Source organism: Trichosurus vulpecula, chromosome 1 (genome assembly GCF_011100635.1).
Source record: "Trichosurus vulpecula isolate mTriVul1 chromosome 1, mTriVul1.pri, whole genome shotgun sequence".
Lineage (NCBI taxonomy): Eukaryota > Metazoa > Chordata > Mammalia > Diprotodontia > Phalangeridae > Trichosurus > Trichosurus vulpecula.
In genome coordinates, this window is record NC_050573.1 from 132,323,737 (window position 1) to 132,333,843 (window position 10,107).

A 10,107-nucleotide genomic window follows, 5' to 3' on the forward strand; every position below is an offset into this window, starting at 1 on the left:
AATTAAACATGAAATCCTCTAGTAATTAAACTTTTTCCTTTTTTTTCTTGTTTTCCTCTGGGGAAATGAGAGGAGAAAAGGAAGTATATTTTCTTACCTTTCACCTTGCACTGTATGCCCACTGTTATTGGCATAGAGAGTTAATTTTTGCTTATTTTATGCTTAATATAAGAAAAACAAATCTCAAAGGAATATCTTTTTATTAGCAGATGAAATGTACTTTGCAATTCTGAGCTCACTGTTTTCTTGGTTACTCTAATTATCCTTTATAACTTGCTCCTGCTTATTTTTATAGATCTCTCAATTTTCCCTCTGTAACTAAGTAATTACAAAGCAGAGTACAGTTTTATAACAAGATAATTTAACAAAATTATAAACATTGGAAAGTTAAACACTAAGCAGCTAAAGAAAACGACTTTATTAGCACGAATATAGTAATATTCTGTGACAATAGATCAATCATCAAGGAAAAACAATTCAAAAGAAGAGATTCCACAGTTTAGAAATAAAATGCAGTAAAAATCTTAAATATTTATTGTAAAACAAACCAGAGGGTTTTTTATTTAAAAAAATTAATGGTTGTTTCATATAGTTAGCTATTCCTATTTCAATTAGGTGCAGGTAATGAATTATCCAGTGTAACCCAGTCTCTGTAAAATAAAATCTTCTGCTATCAAAATTACCAAGACTCAAAGTGGTAAGAAAGTATTAACTATTGGCTGCAACCTCAGTTTTTGTTTTTCTCTGGAATGAGAGAAATTATTATTAATAGCCAATATCTCTGAGAGATTCAGAGCTCTCCGCACCTCCCCCCTTCCAAAGTCCTGACTTTAAGCCCACTTTTTCTTGAAGGTCATAACTGATGATGAGATTGCATTAACTCTCCTCTGTTTTTGGTCAGACCCCATCCAACCTTGCTAGGAATTTAATCTAGAGTGGAGAAACCTATTGTACTCTGCTCAGTCTTAGGTGGGCTATATATTCTTTGAATTGATAGCCTAAAGCTATGGGTGGTCTGGTATAGAGATACATTCCCAATCCAAGAGATACTCAGCCCTTCATTTTCATAGGAAACCTCCAATCACTTTATTTAACCAATTCGATTTGATTGCTATTTGATGGACCGCTCGCTGTTTTGAAGGGTATATAAACTGTGAGTGCACTGCCATGATTGTCTTTGGTCTAAGAGAAATGACCATCCTAGTATTAATAACCTGCTGGTCTTATTAATAAAATTATTAAATTACCCAGAAACTGTGTCCCTCGAACCTTTTTAAACAACAGGAACCAGTAGTATTTTATTCTTTCTGTCTGTAAAATTAACAAGCTTGTATTCTAGATAGCTAAACTATTGCTTGCTGGAACATGAGGCTTCAAGGAAATAACTTGACATAATGATAAAAGAAAAAGACCTATTATGGTTACTGTAATTAGTTTTTAATGATCAATTAAAGTAAATTCATTTCTATTCAACAAGTGTTTATCAGTGCCTACTATGTGCAGCTTGATGGCATGGTTGCTGGAGTGCTGGGAAAGAGTCAGGTAGAACTGATTTCAACTTCTGAAAGTGAAATTACTTATCTGTATGACCTTAGGCAGATCGCTTAACCTCTGCCTCAGTTTCCTCATCTACAAATTGGGAATAATAATAACAAGTGTGTGGGCTACAAGACCCTTACCAGTATAATATAAAAAATTCATAAAATAAAGAGGAGTCTTGAGGGAGAACAGAAAGTATTTATACAATTCTTGCGAGAAAGAGGCATCACCTCCACTAGAACAGACCAGTGGAAGGAGGTGAATTACAAAAGGCAAGACACCAATATATATCCTAAAGTGAGAAAATTCCCACCTACCACTATCTCTCCTCTCCATTGGCTGGGAGGCAGGCTTACAATCTAGGCGTGAAAAGTTAGGCAAAGAATCAGGAAATCAGGCACAGCCAATCCAAACATATCTCCTTATTTAGCAACTAGCTGCTGATGTGGCAGTAATATGGCTAAGGTAAAGGAGAGGAATGAGGAAGAGGGGGGACGGGCTTCCTGGAGCAAGGAACAAACAACTCATATGCAGCCATTATATCCTTATTTGGTCAAAACTTTGTGCTAGCACCAAGACAGAGAGATGAGAGAGGGTACTTATTGCCCCAAACCCTGAATTCCTAGAAGTTAGGTAACCAGATCCCTACAAGGTTAAATCCTGAGTCTATTCTATTCCTCCAAACTCCACTTATTTCAAGAATAAGAGAAGAAAATAATTCCTATATTCTCCCTCTGTGAAGTCTTCACAAGAGTTATCTCCCACTCACACCTACATCTTGGGATTATTGTATCAAATTAGGTGATATATGTAAAGCACTTTGCAAACCTTAAAACTATCTATAATTGTTAGTTATTATTGTTACATATAAAGTAATATGCTAGACTATTAGTAAAAAGAAAACATTCTCAGCCCTCAAAGAACTTACAGTTTGCTACAGTGTGAATAGAATATGAGTTCTAATAATATAATGGAACATTTTTTATTTATTGATAATTGCATCTAGAGACACTTTGAGGAAGAATCATTTTCCTATTTGATATTAGCTTCAATGTTTCAATGTGTAACACCCAAATGGTGCAGTTTTCCCTAATTAGGCATTAATTTGCTATGCCTGAATTTATTTTAAAATTTTATAATGCTTTTTAGGGCAACTAATTTACGAATTATATTTTTTAGGTATGTTAGTAGTGTTTACATTCATAGAATATTAGAGTCAAAAATGATCTGAATTTTTTTTTATCCTACAAATAATATTTTCCCTAAATGTGTCTCTTTTTAAGGGAGTGAGGAGGAAGAAAATAGATATTCCCAGTGAAAATGAATTTGTACAAGTTCAGGTTTAACTCATTTGTATAATTCACTTGCTTTATTGTCTTTAGAACTTTAGGGTTACATAGTTTAATTCAATTCAATAAACATTTACCAATCACCTGTTATATTCAAGTCTTTGTGATAGATGATGGGATAAGATAAGAATAACTCAAGTCATCCCTAAGGAGGTTACAATCTTCTGAAGAGGTTAGGCCAGGAAAGACATGTAAAAATAGAAGTGAAAGATTAAAAACAGTATCCCCTTGTAAAACAGAAAGGCGTACAGGAGGGTAAAAACAATTTAAATAGATGTGTTTAAATTAGATATCTATACACTAAGCATACTTATCTTTAACGGCATTTAAGCATGCCAACATAAGAAGGAAAGCAAGTATGGGAGAAGATTTGTAAAGACTTTTATAACAAAATCTCTTTGTCATCAAGGATGGTAGAGACACCACATTTAGATTCTAACATCAGTTCCAGAGGTGTGTAGAGAAAATAGATATGATACTAAAAAGAACAAAGACAGAACAAGCATCTGGATTAGACAAAGTCTGCATAGAGATCTGTGAAAGAGAAAATGGTATTGTGAGGGTATTCAGAGTGCCGTACATCAGAAGGGAAAGAAAATACCAAAGACAGTGAAGACCAAAACAAAGACCAAAACAAAAATCACTGATCTTATTGATACTCAAAACAACAACCAAAGACAAAACTAATGAAGAAAACATCAATTAGTAACAAACTATATGCTTACTTTCTCACTTGAGCAGTTTTTTTTTTTTTTCTGAAATTAAGCTATGTGTTCATCAAGGGTATTTTCTTCAATGCAATTGAGTGGTAGAAGAGGTTCTTGAACAAATCTAAACCTGAGGCAAAACCATTCTTCTTTCTAGCCATATTCCTTTATTTATCATTCATAGATGGCATATAAAAATTTCAATTTTGTTGAGACTTTAAGCCTATCCATACACTAATATCAGCTGCTATCATTAGCATATAATTACTGTCAACAACATCACTACCATCAGTGATACTGCTACTACTGTTACTACATGTTATGGGATATCTTCACGAGTTTGCAAGCACATATTTTTTTTTTCCCTGAATGCCAAACTTTTTTAGAAGTACTGTGTGCCTTTACTGAATTTCCAGGCAGTTTAGAAAATGTATCAGACCTCATTTGTTACACTGAGTTTTCTCTATGAGGTCTGTATCAAAGTGTTAGGCTTACTTCACTGTGTTTCTGAGAGCTTTCATGATCTTTTCACTAGTGATTACTTCCTCTTGAAAACTACCTTTAGACATATTTAAAATAGTATTATTCATATACTATATTAGATACAATTTTGCTTGCATTTTCCTCTCAATAATTGCAAACGCCTTGATTTCAGGACTGCTTTGCATGTGTCTTTCTGACCCTTGAACTGAGCATACTGCCTAGTTGACCCATAACTGATACTTAATAAATCCTAAATTGATAGATTGATTGGTAACTCTCCAATACATGTTATAGTTATAAATTTCCTTATATTTTCCACCTGAAATTTGAAGGTAAATTCAATAGGTAAAAATGTCTCTTGTCTCCACTGTCACCTCTATGGTATAAAAATAAACGATATTCTCATGGTATTCATTATATGCATACATTAGAAATGTCCATTGCTGACTCAACTGCATTTTGCAGAGTCCCCAGCATATCTGACTAATAAAGATTAAAACATTCTATCTGCAGGTCTTCCAGAAAATGGAAAGTTTCTAGACTTCCCTATGCCTGTGGAAGCTTCAGTAGCTTGATACCTAATAGTTTACTCCATTTCTGACTAGATTTCATTAAAAATCTTAACCCTTGCTAAAAAAGGATTCTGGAAGAGAAGAAAAGAAATATCTCCCCCACAATAACTTTGCAATTGTAGAAGCTTTCTTGTTGTTGCATTAGTATGCCAGTGCATTCTGGATTAAAATAAGGTGTTACCAAAAGGATTCGACTCATGTTTTTCATATCTCCTTCTAGGAATAACATGTCTAAGCACAGATTTCACAGGCTTTTTTCTATTACTCATTCTATTCATATGAGTAGTATAGACACATTCTGTTGAACACATTAAGCAAATCCTAACACTTTCTACATATACTTCCACTTGTGTGATCTGTGCTGGAACCTAAGCAACTTTTTTTTTTGGGGGGGGGGGTGGAGGGTTTGTTTCTAATGATTGGTCTTATGGTATATTCAAAACAGAAGAAAGCAAGAAAGGCTTTCATCATCTGACTATATATCCTTGTGGTTGAATTATAGGAGGACATATTTTTGACATCTTTAATTATTTAGAAGCAACGCAGTATAGTAGGTAGATAGATAGCCTCAAAGCCAGAAATACCTCAGTTCATGGTCTATCTCTAACACACATTAATTGAGTGATCTTGGGCAAGTTACTTAAACTCTCAGTGCCCCAGGCAAATAAGTCTATAAAATGCTGAGCTAACATCAAACTGCTTTAGATGAAGTAGTTTCCTTATTCCTCTCTACCCCCATCCATTATTTGTCATTTTTTTCTTTGCAGTACAGAAAATCTAAATCTGCCTCTTTACAATTATAAAGAGTTGCCAAAGGTGGGAAGACAAGGATGAGTTACTATTTTTAGGAGAGAATATACAAGTCAATGAGGTTGCATTACACATATTCATTTCAGGATTTAAGTATCAGTGATAATTAAATTCTGATAAAGGCATAAGTTTCAAGATGCCCCAAAGCTGGGAAAGAGAACTAACACTATAATAATTGCCATGATTTAAGAACAATAGAATATTGGGCCACATCTAATAAACCAAAGTTTAATAAGGATAAAGGTGAAACCTTACAAATTGGTCTAAAAATTAACTTCACAAGTACGAAATAGCAGTAGCATGACTTGACATCAGTTAATCTGAAAAAATGTTGAATTTTTAGTGGACTGCATGCAGGATGTGGCCAACTATGTGATATGACCTCTGAGAAGGGTAATATAAATTTGTTGTATTAAGAAATAAACAGTATCAAGGACTGAGAAAGTAATAGTTCTCTTGTACTTTTCCTTGGTCAGATATCTATGTCCTTATCTGATTACCGAAGCTTAGGAAGGATAATACAAAAATGTAATGGACTGAGTCACAAAGTCAAATGATAATATATTTATTTATCACTCAAAGCAGGAGTGCTTAACCTGGAGTCCTGGAAGTTGAGGGTTTTTAAAAATAGATTTCGCTAACTTTATTTCAAAAGTTTCCTTAGTTATTTTATTTATTTCATTTTATGTATTTAAAAAGATTATTCGGAGAAAGGGTCCCTAGGTTTCACCTAACTGCAGAAGAGCTCTATGACACACCACAAAAAGGGTGAGAACTCTTGGATTAAAGAGACCTTTGAAATAATCTTTATTTTATAGATATGAAAACTTAGGTCCAATAAGGTTAATTCACTTGTACAAGGCCATAGAGGTCTCTGAGGTTCTGTGTGATTATTACATTCAACTTCAGGTATCTTGTTTTTAACAAGGACATTCTACAACTTGAAAAGATACTGAGGAGTTTAAACAGATTGATGAGGGAACTAGATAGCTTTGACATATGGAAGAGTTAAAGAAACACCTGTTTGGAGAATTTGATAGAGGAATTAGTTTCTTCACTTATAATTTTTTTTTAAAAATCTTATATTTTAACATTTCTAAAGTGTTTTCCTCCTTGTGAGATAAGTATTTTGACTGATTTTATAAAATGAGGAAATTAATCCTCATTTCTTAAACTCTTTTCAGGCTAGCAAGAGGAAAAAATATTAAAGTTATTTTCCTTGAACCTAGTTGACTGAATTTGTATTGATGGTTGGAAAATCAGAGCGAAAAAGACTTTGGCTTTATGAAAAGGTATAAAAACTAATAATAACTGACGTTTTAATGCTTTATGGATTACAAAGCACTTTGCACATCTGATTATACATTTACTGATTTGGTCATCACAGCGACTCTGTAAGGTAGGTATTACTGATATTATGATTGCTCACTTCATGGAGGAGAAAATTGAAAATCAGAGAAGGCAAATTACTTTACCATGGTAACACAGGTAATAAGTGCTGGAGAAAAAATTGTAGTCCAGCCATTGTTGATCCTAAATCCAGAATCTTTTTTTTTCCTCCCCTATACTACTCTCTGGCCAGAAGAACTAAGCTTCTTAACAAAGAGAATTATCCCTAGATAGAGAGAAATAATTCATGAAGATAGTGATTTCCCCTTCCCTGGAGGACTTTAAGGTGAGTCTAGATAACCACTCATCAGAGATGTTCTAGACAGAATTCCTGCTCTGGTAAAGACTGAACCAGGTAGCCTTGGAGATTTCTTCTAAATCTGAGATGTGTGTGTGATATTCTCATTTTCTTCTAGAAATTAGTCTTTTACATAGACTAGGAGACAGCTTAAGGGGTGAGTTAGGTAAGTTTTTTAACCATTTTTTTAATCATGGGGATGTTTCTAGATGAAGGAAGAGTCAATAGAGAAGGTGTAAATGAAGATGCACGCAGGAAAAGATCAGATGTGTCATGGTTATGGAAGAAATAGAAGGTGACAGGAACACAAGTCCATATAGCTAGCTCTGTCAAGGAGAATGGTTTCCTTTTCTTCTCAATCGATCAATAACATTAAGTGTTTACTATGTATCAGCCATTGTGCTAAGAACTGAGTATATTTAAAAAAAAAAACAGGTAAAAGACAGTCTTTGACCTCAAGGAGCTTATAATCTAATATGGTAGATGATATGCAAACAAATATATACAAAGCAAGCTATATGCAGGATAAATAGGAAATAATTAACAAAGGGAAGGAATTGGAATTAAGAGGGGTATTGGAATACATTCTGTAGAAGGTGGGATTTTAGCTGGTGCTTAAAGGAAGACAAAAAGCCTGGTAGTTCCAGTAGCAGAGGGAGGGCACTCCAGGCAAGGAAATGAGTCTGAAAAAATGTCTGAGATTAGAAGTATTCTTGGAATAGTCAGGGGGCAAATATCAGTGAATCAAAGAGTGTCAGGAAGCGTGGTTATTAGAAGACTGGAAAGGAATGGAGGGAAAATGGGAAGTCTGATTTTATAGCTTTAAATGTATTAATCTTTTTTAATCTGTTCTTCCAAAGGAATAAGTTGTCATAAAAGCACTTATGAGACCATCAGTTCCCTAATCTAACATCACAATTTCAGAGAAGAATCCCCAGTGGCAGCCCTTAATAGCATGTTGATATGTACCTATAGAGGCCACTTATTAATGTTCCTGTGGAGTTGTAATTATATTGATTCTCTTGTTTTTCACATCTTCTTTCTCAGTAATATCTAAAATATGCTACTTGGAAATCTTCAGTGCAATTGGTTTTTTCCTCCTTCACATACACTTGAAAGTAAAAGTTTTCTGAATTTTAAATATTCACAACTTTCTCTTACCTTTTCCATTTTTGATTTGTAATTTCCTCTGTGAATCTTTATCATCTTGTATCCAGTTTTCTTTTTTTCTATTTTTATTTCATGTTATATTTCAGTCTTTAGTCTTGTCATCTCATAAAATTCAGAGTAGGTACCATCTCTTTTGTATAAGTACCACGAAATGTACATTTTGTATTGCCTAAGTGGAATGTAAGTACTTTGAGGTCAGGAACTGATTTTTTGGGGGGTTGGGGGGTGGGAGGGGGTTATATATGTCCACTGACTAACTCAATGCCTTGAAAATACTAAGCACTTAATCTTAATTGAAATGATTTCCAATGGATTTCAGATATTCCTGAAATGGAAATCATTGCAACTTTTCTTTCCCATTTTTTGACCCTAATCATTAAATCAATTTACTTTGAAAAGATTTGTATTTCACCTACTGGTTGATCTTTTTTTTCTTTTTTTTTTTGTTTTACTGTATTTTTTAAACTGTTTTACTGTTTTCACTTACAGAGAATTTGGTTGACTTGTGTGTCCTAGAATACTAATACAGTTGTGTAAATGGATAGCTTGATTTGCTTGACCTATCCAATTATCCAAGTAACCAGAAGAACTGTATGAGGACTGGCTGTGATGAGGTTAAAGAAAAATGATGAGTAGGGAACCATATGTTTTTAGGGGTGCTCAAGACTCCAAAACACTGACATGCCGGGTCCTGCCAAATGAACTGCCTCAAGACTTCTCAGCCAAAGAAAAAGACAAAGTTTATTACAGATTTGCCATGTTGGGTTGTTTTAAGAAATCTCACCTTTTCTGACGCTTGTTTTCACAAATGGGCCAGACTCTGAGAATCTACTGAGCTAGATTGAATCTGAGCGCCTTCATGGAGGCAAGATGGATCTTAGATACAGAAAGATTGTGGGAGGTATTGAGGGGTGGTCAAGAAGTCTGAGGTGGCTAGAGGAGGGGTTTAGGGAGGGTCTTGAAGAGGAATCTAAGGAGGATCTTGATGGGACTGGGGTGACTAGAGGTCAAGACTCCAGGAACAAGAGAATAGGATTTTGATGGAATCAAGGGTGGGAAGCAGCTGGACAATAGAGGGCTAGGCTAGGTAGATATTTGGGCCTAGATAAATGAAAGACTTATGGCCTTAGGCAAAGGCCAGATCAAGTGGGAAGATTCAAGGAGAATTCAAGGGGGTTCCCAGAGACTGTCCCCTTATCAGCCATATTGGCTGCCATACCAACAATCCTTTTCAGTGACTGAGAGTAAATCTAGCTGCATATGCAGAAAAAAGCAACTCTGAAGCCAATTAAGCTCATACCATCTTTGAAGTAGACCTTGAGCCATGTGGTGGTTCAAGAAACATTCCTACCTTTAATGACTTTATGGGTTTGGGAGACAATCTTATTTCCAGAGACTCCCCTAACTTTGGCTAGGGGGCTCTCAGAATTATCAGTATTTTGGAGATATCTTATTACTCCTTGGACCTTGAACTGCTTATCACCAAGGATGCCTTCTGATTTTTATATCAAAGGTCCACTGCTAATTCCCCACTCCCCACCTCCCCCTCCACTGACTCATTCCTTTCTAAGCCCAACTTCCTTCCTGCCACCCAATTCCTTAACTTCCTTTTTTCAAAATACATAAACTCTTCCCATTCATTACTTGGTGGGCTATCAGCATAGGTTGGCAGTCCCAATATGTTTTTTTTTTCCTTCCCTGCTTAATAAAAACCTTCCTTCAATTTCACAGGCATCATCTTCCTCTGGCTTTCTTCCCTTTAGGGAAAAGGGGGATTTAAATCTCCAGAA